The sequence below is a fragment of the Vicia villosa genome, unplaced genomic scaffold (genome assembly GCF_029867415.1).
Source record: "Vicia villosa cultivar HV-30 ecotype Madison, WI unplaced genomic scaffold, Vvil1.0 ctg.000672F_1_1, whole genome shotgun sequence".
Taxonomy (NCBI): domain Eukaryota; kingdom Viridiplantae; phylum Streptophyta; class Magnoliopsida; order Fabales; family Fabaceae; genus Vicia; species Vicia villosa.
In genome coordinates, this window is record NW_026705298.1 from 367,656 (window position 1) to 379,891 (window position 12,236).

The 12,236-nt window shown below is 33.9% G+C and overlaps 1 pseudogene; it reads right to left on the reverse strand.

Moving 5' to 3' along the window:
• LOC131630314 (uncharacterized) lies at positions 1 to 2,931 on the reverse strand (annotated as a pseudogene).
• Positions 2,932 to 12,236: the final 9,305 nt, after the last annotated feature.

The following is a 12,236-nucleotide window of genomic DNA, read 5'->3' on the forward strand; positions in this document are numbered from 1 at the left end:
TTAATTTTAAGGCTTGAAATAGAGAATCTTATTTGCACTCAGCATATGAATAGATATTTACAAGATCGAAATCCAATTGAATCGACCTACAATAAATAAGATTGGTTATGTTTCAAGGCTTGAAATAGTGAATCTTATTTGCACTCGGAGCATTTGAATAGAGATATTTACAAGATTGAAATCAAATTGAGCTACATTAAGATCAATTGATCTGTAGTGCAAACAAATTTAACTGTACATCAAACTGAAATGCAGCAGCAAGCAAAGCAAAGTACAACAGTTAAATAACTATATCACAATGTTTCTCCAAGCTGCATTGCCAGATCAGATTAGCTTTGATATCACTTGACAAGAAGTCCAGAATGCTTTAGTTGCAGCCCTTAGAATAACAGGATTTTGATATATCCTGTCAAGAATTAAATTGTTAACTAAAGAGAGGAAAAAACCAATTCCAACAACCTCAAAAAACAAACCAACACTAAACGCAGAATTCAGCCATATAGCGCTGATTTGATTATGAATTAATCAATTCCTAAATATTTGAAGAGAATAGGAAGTGAGTCAGCCACTTACCCTATGGCTGTAGCCCCCCATGATGCAACATTATAAATAACTTTGCTCCCATCTGCTCCCATCCCACGCCTTTCGAAGCTTTCCCTTTTTCTTTTTCACCGAAAATGTCTTGCTGAGTGCTGATATAAACAAGCCAAAATGAAGTTTCAGAAATTTATTCCCAATCTTTTATCTAACTTAACAATAACTGTAGAAAAAGATGTTTTATTAGGAGGGAAGCAATCAAACTCACCATCTTGGAGTTGATTTGGAGTCAAATCCTGCAGGAAAAAAAGCAATTAATTAGAGAAAGGACAAGCAACCATAGAAACTAAGATATAACAGATGCATCAAATACAATATATTTCCCATTATAGATCAAAGTCGAGACATATTTATTAGGATTTGTTTTATGTTAAGCTATAAAAATAAAGAAGCATAAAATAAGAATTGTTTTAATAAGAAAAGAAGCATCCCCTATAGACCAACTTTAAAAACACATATATTCCTCATGCTTCAGTTTCACACCTCCAAAAACTTCAAAATCCAAAATACCGTAAAAAAAAGCTAAAGACATTCATCACTTCGTCAAAACCAATTATTCCATTGGAAGAAAAGAATAGCAAGAAACACATCATTCAATAGAAATGTATCAATAATTGTTAGTAGGAGGATCCAATTGCCTCCTTTCTAGCAAGATTGTATGGTCACATAAAAAATCACCATTTTTGGGATTGCTTAGAGAAATTGAGATAGACAGATCTAACTGATTTTCCTTACAATCCCACTCAGACACAAGTTTGCATGCAATCTTGTTCAAGGGTAGCATTAGTGTAAAATTGTGCGAGCTTACAATTTAATTCACAATCTAGATAATACTAAAGCAAAGAACCTACAGACAATTATACTACGGAAAAGGAAAATATATGATCCGACTATTCTTCATACTCAATAATTTAAAGATAAGATGGAAGCAAGATCAATCTAGATTTATACACCCCCAAAAAAAATCTGCCTGTGATGTAGACAGAAGAAAGGGTCTCTATCTGGAAGTTATTGTTAATGCAATGCTCAATCTGTAATGCTGTTCCTGATATTCAAACACTTGGGTCTTCAAAATGGACATCTTTGTAATTAAAATAAGTTTTGTTAACATAGTCTTTAAGCATGCAAGTTTCCATTTTAACTTGGTCAACAATACTCTTGATATCAACCAAGGGTTTTCGCATTTTTTGAATATTAAACAAAGGTAAGACTAAGAAGAACCAAAGAAACAAAAGCATTTAAATACCAAATAATCCCGGTTGCTGAAAAAGCAAACAGAAAGGACACATTAGACAACCTTAGAAAAGGTTAGGGTAAAATAATTCCCTCCTCACAATCCTTCAGGAAACTCGTAACTATTTCAGGGTGGAATTTGCAAGTCAACTGACGATAGCAATTCAGACTATAGCATAAATCTACCATATACCACATCAAATTCTCAGGTATGGCGCAGAGCCCCCAACAACGTAACAAAAGAACATGCAGATAACAATACATACCTTGGTTTTCTTAAGGGACAACAAATAAGCAGCCATAAAGCAAGCAATTCCATCCACTATATCATCTTGTCTAACAAGAACATAATCTTCTTCATCAGAGTCAATCCCTTCCCAAAGATCATTTTCACTCACCAAATCCCAAGAACTTCCTTCTTCTGCAACAACAACAATCCAAACAAGCTAAATCTCATTAAAAATCCTAAAACCCAAACACCGAGTACAGAGTACAAAGACGATTCGTTACATACCGCCCGTGTTCTGATAAACCGACGCCTGCGCACACTCTAACTTCTCAAGGAAATCAGGACACTCAAGTCGTGATTTCAGCAAGTCACACAACTGCACAATGACAAACAAATAGTTTAAATGGATTTGTTATAAAATCAGCTCATGCGAATTTCGAGCTTATTCATAAGCGCTTATTTTGTTAAGCACTTATGCAAATAAGCTGTTTATCCAAACAGGTCGAAATTGTACAATTATTTTGCTTGAATCAAAAAAGGGAAAGGTAAAAGTTACCTGATCGGCTTCTGGATCGGGAGGTGTAGAAGGGAGATTATCATCGTTAGAATCAGAAACGTGGCCGTCGGCGTCTTGATCGGAAGCTTGATCGGAAACTTGATCGGAAGCGTCGTTGTTGATGAGTTCAAGGGCTCGCTGACACTGTTCGAGAACGGTTTGAAGGGTTTTTCTCTTGACCCGAACCGGTTCAGGATCGGAGAGAATAGCTTCCATTATTGTTCCGGTTCGGAGAGAATGAAAAAATGGGGTTATGGTTATGTTATTGTTTCGGATTTGGGAACCCTAGAAGAATATGAGAAAAAGAGAAAGGAATATTATTTTGTTTTTTTTGTTAAGCACTTATGTAAATAAGCTGTTTATCCAAACAGGTCCTAATTGATCCAAACAGGTCGAAATTGTACAATTATTTTGCTTGAATCAAAAAAGGGAAAGGTAAAAGTTACCTGATCGGCTTCTGGATCGGGAGGTGTAGAAGGGAGATTATCATCGTTAGAATCAGAAACGTGGCCGTCGGCGTCTTGATCGGAAGCTTGATCGGAAACTTGATCGGAAGCGTCGTTGTTGATGAGTTCAAGGGCTCGCTGACACTGTTCGAGAACGGTTTGAAGGGTTTTTCTCTTGACCCGAACCGGTTCAGGATCGGAGAGAATAGCTTCCATTATTGTTCCGGTTCGGAGAGAATGAAAAAATGGGGTTATGGTTATGTTATTGTTTCGGATTTGGGAACCCTAGAAGAATATGAGAAAAAGAGAAAGGAATATTATTTTGTTTTTTTTGTTAAGCACTTATGTAAATAAGCTGTTTATCCAAACAGGTCCTAATTGATCCAAACAGGTCGAAATTGTACAATTATTTTGCTTGAATCAAAAAAGGGAAAGGTAAAAGTTACCTGATCGGCTTCTGGATCGGGAGGTGTAGAAGGGAGATTATCATCGTTAGAATCAGAAACGTGGCCGTCGGCGTCTTGATCGGAAGCTTGATCGGAAACTTGATCGGAAGCGTCGTTGTTGATGAGTTCAAGGGCTCGCTGACACTGTTCGAGAACGGTTTGAAGGGTTTTTCTCTTGACCCGAACCGGTTCAGGATCGGAGAGAATAGCTTCCATTATTGTTCCGGTTCGGAGAGAATGAAAAAATGGGGTTATGGTTATGTTATTGTTTCGGATTTGGGAACCCTAGAAGAATATGAGAAAAAGAGAAAGGAATATTATTTTGTTTTTTTTGTTAAGCACTTATGTAAATAAGCTGTTTATCCAAACAGGTCCTAATTGATCCAAACAGGTCGAAATTGTACAATTATTTTGCTTGAATCAAAAAAGGGAAAGGTAAAAGTTACCTGATCGGCTTCTGGATCGGGAGGTGTAGAAGGGAGATTATCATCGTTAGAATCAGAAACGTGGCCGTCGGCGTCTTGATCGGAAGCTTGATCGGAAACTTGATCGGAAGCGTCGTTGTTGATGAGTTCAAGGGCTCGCTGACACTGTTCGAGAACGGTTTGAAGGGTTTTTCTCTTGACCCGAACCGGTTCAGGATCGGAGAGAATAGCTTCCATTATTGTTCCGGTTCGGAGAGAATGAAAAAATGGGGTTATGGTTATGTTATTGTTTCGGATTTGGGAACCCTAGAAGAATATGAGAAAAAGAGAAAGGAATATTATTTTGTTTTTTTTGTTAAGCACTTATGTAAATAAGCTGTTTATCCAAACAGGTCCTAATTGATCCAAACAGGTCGAAATTGTACAATTATTTTGCTTGAATCAAAAAAGGGAAAGGTAAAAGTTACCTGATCGGCTTCTGGATCGGGAGGTGTAGAAGGGAGATTATCATCGTTAGAATCAGAAACGTGGCCGTCGGCGTCTTGATCGGAAGCTTGATCGGAAACTTGATCGGAAGCGTCGTTGTTGATGAGTTCAAGGGCTCGCTGACACTGTTCGAGAACGGTTTGAAGGGTTTTTCTCTTGACCCGAACCGGTTCAGGATCGGAGAGAATAGCTTCCATTATTGTTCCGGTTCGGAGAGAATGAAAAAATGGGGTTATGGTTATGTTATTGTTTCGGATTTGGGAACCCTAGAAGAATATGAGAAAAAGAGAAAGGAATATTATTTTGTTTTTTTTGTTAAGCACTTATGTAAATAAGCTGTTTATCCAAACAGGTCCTAATTGATCCAAACAGGTCGAAATTGTACAATTATTTTGCTTGAATCAAAAAAGGGAAAGGTAAAAGTTACCTGATCGGCTTCTGGATCGGGAGGTGTAGAAGGGAGATTATCATCGTTAGAATCAGAAACGTGGCCGTCGGCGTCTTGATCGGAAGCTTGATCGGAAACTTGATCGGAAGCGTCGTTGTTGATGAGTTCAAGGGCTCGCTGACACTGTTCGAGAACGGTTTGAAGGGTTTTTCTCTTGACCCGAACCGGTTCAGGATCGGAGAGAATAGCTTCCATTATTGTTCCGGTTCGGAGAGAATGAAAAAATGGGGTTATGGTTATGTTATTGTTTCGGATTTGGGAACCCTAGAAGAATATGAGAAAAAGAGAAAGGAATATTATTTTGTTTTTTTTGTTTAATTATTAGTTAATTAATGATGATGAGATGAAAAGAAAGAAGATTAACATAACACGTGCATGTTTAATTAATGTTTGATTATGAATTTGTGAATGATAAGAATGTTGTCGTCGCGTGAGGGTTTGGGGTTTGTGTGTTTGCGTTGGAGAGTTGGGAAGAATACAGAGAGAAGATGGCTGGCAGGTTCGGCCGTCAGATCCAATCATATGTAAAATCTAAATTTATAATTTTTCTTAATCTATATCTATATCTATATCTATCTATTATAATCCTAAAAAGTTTTTTTTTTACCTAAATCTTCATCTAAAATCTATAATAAAAAGTAAATTAAATAAATGCAAAAAAATTAAATACTAATATAAATAATAATTAAATTAAATAAATATAAAAATTTTCTATTACTAGTAATTAACTAAACTAAATAAAAAATTAAATATATAATTAAAATAAATATTTACATTAACTAGTGTTTTATTTATAAAAAATCTCGTCTAAGGCGATCCTCTTGGACTATTCTAAAATAGGCGGCGATAAAATATCTCCTTAAAAAAAGTATTGTACAACCCTGCATTTTTCCTCGCCCCTACATGAGCATATGATATAAGACATTTCTTGAGTAGAAAGAAAATCAAGGTCATTAGTTGACCATGACTCTCTTGCAAATAAAGATTCAATTATCCATTATTGACTAAGCGGCGATAGTTTTTTTCCGAGAAAACACTAGGTCCAAAAAATTTCTATAAGTACATCTCCTCTCTGAGAGAAAAGAAATAGTTCAAGTAATACACACTTTACACCATAAAGAGCGCAACACTCATTATAGCTTTAATACACGACCTTCGTTAGTACATAGTACTTGCTACCAAGCATTAGGGGTGATCAAAACCAAACCAACCCAATAGAAAACCGCAAACCAAACCAAACCAAATCGAAACCGCAAAAAACCGCATTTGGTTCGGATTAGTTTGGGTCATCTTTTAACAAAACCGCATGGTTCGGTTTGGTTTGCGGTTTGTATTTTATAAACCGAACCAAACCGAATCAAACCGCATTATGTTACAACCTAACTTTTACTTAACTCGCATCCAACCCAAACTTAAATCTATAATACCTTAACCTTATGATTATGAACAATTTTCTCATCCTTACACATGATTTTAGTCCCGATCTTCTCAAATCTCTAATAGCATTATCGCTTCTTCTTTGCCACATACATCTTCCCTCTTTTTCTATAATCTTTACTCTCTTATATTTTTTCTTTTTCACCTTCTCATTTTTATGCAAATGTTCCCTATTTCAGTTTCGTTTTTATGGCACATCTTCTTCTCTAATCTCTCAACTCTTTTGTTTTTTCTTTTTCACATTCACTAATCTCTCGTATCTTCTTTTTTTTTTTGTTTCATTCTAATAATTTTTATATTATTTTATACTATTATTTTATGTTTATTGTTCCACTTTTGTCTAATTTAATTTTTACATATTAAATAGAAAGTTATTGTCAAAATATGACGGGTTTTGTTGTTATTTGATAGTGTATGAATGTCTAAATACAAAGTTATGTTATCATCTATATGTATATGAATGGTTCAATAAAATATTTCTAAAAAACCGAACCAACCGCACCGAACCAAATCGCATTAGGTTGGTTTGGTTTGGTTCGGATTTTTTTTAAAAGCCAACCAAACCAAACCAAACCGCACGATTTTTTCTCTTGCAGTTCAGATGATTTTTTTCGTCAAAACCGCCCAAACCGCACCGCGATCACCCCTACCAAGCATCACCAAATATCAGCAGAGCATCTTACCTCGCGTGAGCATGTTTATTGAATCACCTCAAAATATCATCGTAAAGACTTCTCACCATTGTGAACAAACTCTCACTACCATATCGTGTTATAAATTTACCAAGACTTTTGAGTCTTCTTACTCTTGTAGGAAGAACATGTATATATATATATATATATATATATATATATATATATATATATATATATATATATATATATATATATATATATATATATATATATATCGAAAAGGCAAAGAAATGGATTTCTTATTCCATTTCTATTCCAATCCATTCAAGAACTAAAGAACGAACTAATGTCCCCTTCTAGTATCTCCATTGAAATACCTATCAATGTATTTTTCATAGAAATAGTATTTTTTTATTTCGATGATCCTCAATATAGAAGCTAGAGTTCAGGAATTACTAAATATAGAACTATATGAACTCATTCATTTTTCAAAAAGAAGATTTCATTGATATATATATATATATATATATATATATATATATATATATAGTATATCAAGTGAGAGTATTTTAAAATGAGAGATGAGAAAAATAAATATCAACCATTGGATTCATCAAGAGAAAGAATATTACTGCATTAATGTTGCTATTAATTTCTCTTTCTTGATGAATCCAATAATTTCATCTCTCATTTTAAAATGCTCTCACTTGATATATATATATATATATATATATATATATATATATATATATATATATATATATATATATATATATATATATATATATATATATATATATTATCTATTACTTTTAGTAATAGTAATTAATTAAATAAAAATTAAACATGTAATTAAAATAAATACCCCACGTAGTGATAAATTTCCAATACCTCAACTCATTATCAAAATTATTATTATTATTATTATTATTATTAATTAATTAATTAATTAATATTATCATCCAACAATCTACAATTTCTAATTAGTAAAAATAGTTCTAACTATTTTTCCATTCTCCAATAACACACTAATTACTCTCTATCACATTAATAGAAACTATTTCTTTTATGGAAAATGCTTATTCTTATTAAAGAAATTGATAATAAAAGTGAAGAATATTTAGGTGTCAGCAAAAGTCTTGGTAAAAAGTAGACATGGCAATAAAACCCAGACCCACGGGTACCCACCCGAACCCACCCCAAAGTTGACGGGGAAAACCCGCTTTGACTGGGTTTGGGTTCGGGTTTGGGTTTTCCCCGATTAGAAAACATGGGGATGGGTCGGGTAATGGGGACACTAGTACCCACCCCGAACCCGTCCCCGAACCCGCCCCGTTTATTTCAATATGTACATTATTATTTATATTTCATAATTTATATTATTAAATATGTGGCTAATGTTTTAATAGTTTGATTTGTATTTATTATTTTAAATATTTGAAATATATGTATGAAATTTTTTTGAGATTGTTTTATATTGTTATTTATAATGTAATTTGATTTTCGAAAAAATAAATATTTTTATTAAAAAATTGATTTTACGAAATACATGGTGGCGGGGCGGGGATACCCGAACCCAACCCGAACCCGTTAAGGACGGGTTTGGGTTTTAATTCCCCATCCCCGTTTGGGTTTGGGGCGGGTAACGGGGATTGATTGGGGATTCGGGTTTGGGTTTGGGGGAGGTAAAAACCGTCCCCGATCCGCCCGTTGCCATGCCTAGTAAAAAGTGAAGATTATTTTTTTTCTATATTTTTTCTTAAATAAATTATTATAAAAAGAAGTTTAATACCACCATCCCATAAACTAATATAAATAGTAGTTGATTTATTGACCTACCAATCATATTGAAATAAATAACATTCTTGTAATTTTTGAAATTGAACCTTATACTATTTAGTATTACTCTTCTTTTATTTTTTTTAACGGATGAATGAGACAATTTACTATTCCAAATAATCAATATTCATGTCCCTCTCTTTATGATTTTTCATTTTTTGTGACGCAAATATTTACAATTTTTTAATCCTTTATGCTAAGTAGAGGGAAGGGTAGTTTAGTTTTTAGTAATTAAATGGCGGAAGCTTTACTCTGCATCCAAAGAGTTGTGTGTGTCTAAACATGTATTAAATATAATAAAGATTTAATTAGTGAGGAAGTTATTTAACTTAATTTTAAAATTTATTTTAATCTCTTATTTAATAAATGTTATATTTTAGTTCATTAGAAATTGTTTCGTTAGTCAAATTAGTTATTATCGTTAAATTTTCTGAAAAAACATTAATGTTACGTATGTGATATGACAACAAGACATTTGTTAATAAACTGAATCAATATATATATTAAAAAAATCAAATATTTATTTAAACTTAAGAGGTTTTGTTTTCAGATGTTAAAAAGCCAACAACTTGTTACTAATGTGTAAAAGAAATTAGGGTTTAATATACTTCACCCCCTGCCAGTATAGCGAGTTTCGGTTTGGCCCCCTTGAATGTTTTTTTTTAGCAAACGCCCCTTATAAAACCCAAAACCTGGATTTACCAAACTCTTTTACCACATTTGCTGACTGGGCTTTGACTTGGAGATGATGTGGCAAAAGAGTTGTATAATTAATTAATTGAATTATATTTAACCACTAATACCTCCACTTTCCACCACCACCACCTCCACCTCCACCTCCACTTCCTCCATATCCACTATCCCAGCATTAGACGCAACATCTTCAACCAAACGATGCACTACAACATCAAGATTGTCGATTATTAGGTTAAAGGCCCAACTAGACTTAAAGCAAAGAAAAGAAACCTTAAAAGCACTAACCATCTCCTCTTTCAGCCGTAACATCTTTCACGATCTCCCTGCTCTGTGTTGACCGAAACAACAACAAAAGGTCTACTCTTATGATTTCCAAGGTCACTCTCAATTCGGTCCCTCTCTCTCAAACAACAATGATCTCGTAAAACTCTCTCCCTCAACCTCACGTTCTCATCCCTCAAAAATGATACACTATAAGTTATTGCTCAAACTCTACTTGAAGTAGCATCTCAAAAAGCTCTATAAGCTAGTGAATAAACTGTTTCAGCATGTTATGGAATATCGTTACCAAACAACTCTACTTTGATCATACGAGTTTATGTGCTTTAAGTTATTCGATAATGCTTTGACCTTGCCAAACCATACTTAGTTTCATTTTAAGTCATTTTTCCAGCTCATAATTTTGGTAACTATCAGTTCCTTGGTTCTTCTGACACTTGTCTCACTGGATCATGATATTTGTATATCTCGTTCATTTTTTCCTCTCCAAATGACCTTTGAGTTTAATTTCGAATAGAGAATTGGAAGTTGAAAATTGTGATGATTTAGCATATATCTTTCGAACAGAGAGTTGATTTGGTCTCAAATGAAGAGGAATGGTCCATGGTCCAAGGGGCACTGCAGATCCTTACAGTTGCAGATAGTTTGACAAGCAGTTCCTCTGTCTTCGAAGCATCTTTAAGAGCTACTCTTGCTAGATTAAGCACAACTTTATCTTTTTCAGCATTGGGTTCAAGTTTAGATCAAAACCAGACTATAAATGGTAATGAAGACGGAGAGCCATCTTTTGGTGGGAGGGCTGCCTTGGACATGGCAACACTGCGGCTGGTTGACGTGCCCGAGAAAGCTAGGAAACTCTGCAGTGCTGACAGATCACATGGAGAAGCTGCTATGAATGTTTAGAGATGTTTACATGAAGAACAGTGCAAGCTGGGATAGTGGATATGGAGGAAGTGGAGGTGGAGGTGGAGGTGGTGGAAAGTGGAGGTATTAATCGTTAAATATAATTCAATTAATTAATTATATAACTCTTTTGCCACATCATCTCCAAGTCAAAGCCCAGTCAGCAAATGTGGTAAAAGGGTTTGGTAAATCTAGGTTTTGGGTTTTATAAGGGGCCTTTGCTAAAAAAAAACATTCAAGGGGGCCAAACCGAAACTCGCTATATTGGCAAGGGGGTGAAGTATATTAAACCCAAGAAATTATAATCCACATTGTTTTCTAAAATAGAGTAATCATTAACACAATATCAGAACATAAAAAAACAACTAGCACAAATTTGCGTGATGTTATAATTCACACTATACAAACTATGAATTAATAAAATAACTCAAATATATTGTTGAAGATGAATTTGCAGCATAAGTGACCATGCATATCCTAAGCAATATCGGGATTTTATAATAGTAAGCATAAAGACCTACATCTGCATAAACAAATCTAACCATCCTGATCCCTGATCGCATGCAACATTGTTATCACTCACCATGAATACTGAATATACTTCTCCATATGTTAATATCTTTGCATTTCAACTTCATCAATGATCACAACATCAGGGCTCTCATAACTTCTACCGCTGAACTGTTTAATTACAACCTTGTAAAACAAGTATATAAACTTATACTACAAACTGAAAAAAAATACTATTATATGATAACTGAATTTTAACATCAATTCCAAAAGAAAAAAAAACCTAAATCCTAAATTCAAACTTGATGAACCTAAATCCAACTCAGACAATACTAATAAAAAAATCTAAATCAATTTCGAAAAGAAAAGGAAAACTTGTGAAATAGGTTGGCAAAGGAAGTGAAAACTCAAACTCAAACATTTTGTTATTTGTCAACTTGGTCTCTCTGCTGTAATCACGTAAAGCGACAAATAGAGTAACAAAAATGGCCCAAGCTTATATTTCTCCCATCAATAAACTTCACTCAGATCGAAACTCAATAGTTTCTTCTTCAGTTGTGGTACTCGTTCTTTCAATTCAACGATTACATCTTTAGGAGAAGATGAAATGTTAAGGATCTTGCTTAGCAGTTTTTCCTGAACATTTTCATTAGGTTGCTGAATTGTTTAAATTTTTTTAGGGTTTCAAGGTTTCTATTAGGGTTGAAGAGAGAGGGAAAGAGAAATCAAAATGGTTTATAGAAGAATATTTAACGAAAACGCATGTAGACAAGTGAGAAGAGAAACAACTAAAGAGATAAATGAAAGGGATTAGATTCCTGAAAGATAGAAATATCAAATCAGATCCAATGTCAATAAATGTGTTATTATCTTAAAAAGCCTTTCATTAAATAACAATTGTTCTCTAGGATTCAGTTCCAGAATACCTTAGTGTTCATATCAATTTCATTTTCAAAAGGGATCAATGAAACAAACTAGAAAACAAACATAAAATCGACATAAACAAGTAACTATTGAAAACAAATAAAATTGAAAATGAAAGAGAAGAAGTACTTACAAGTACATACGAAA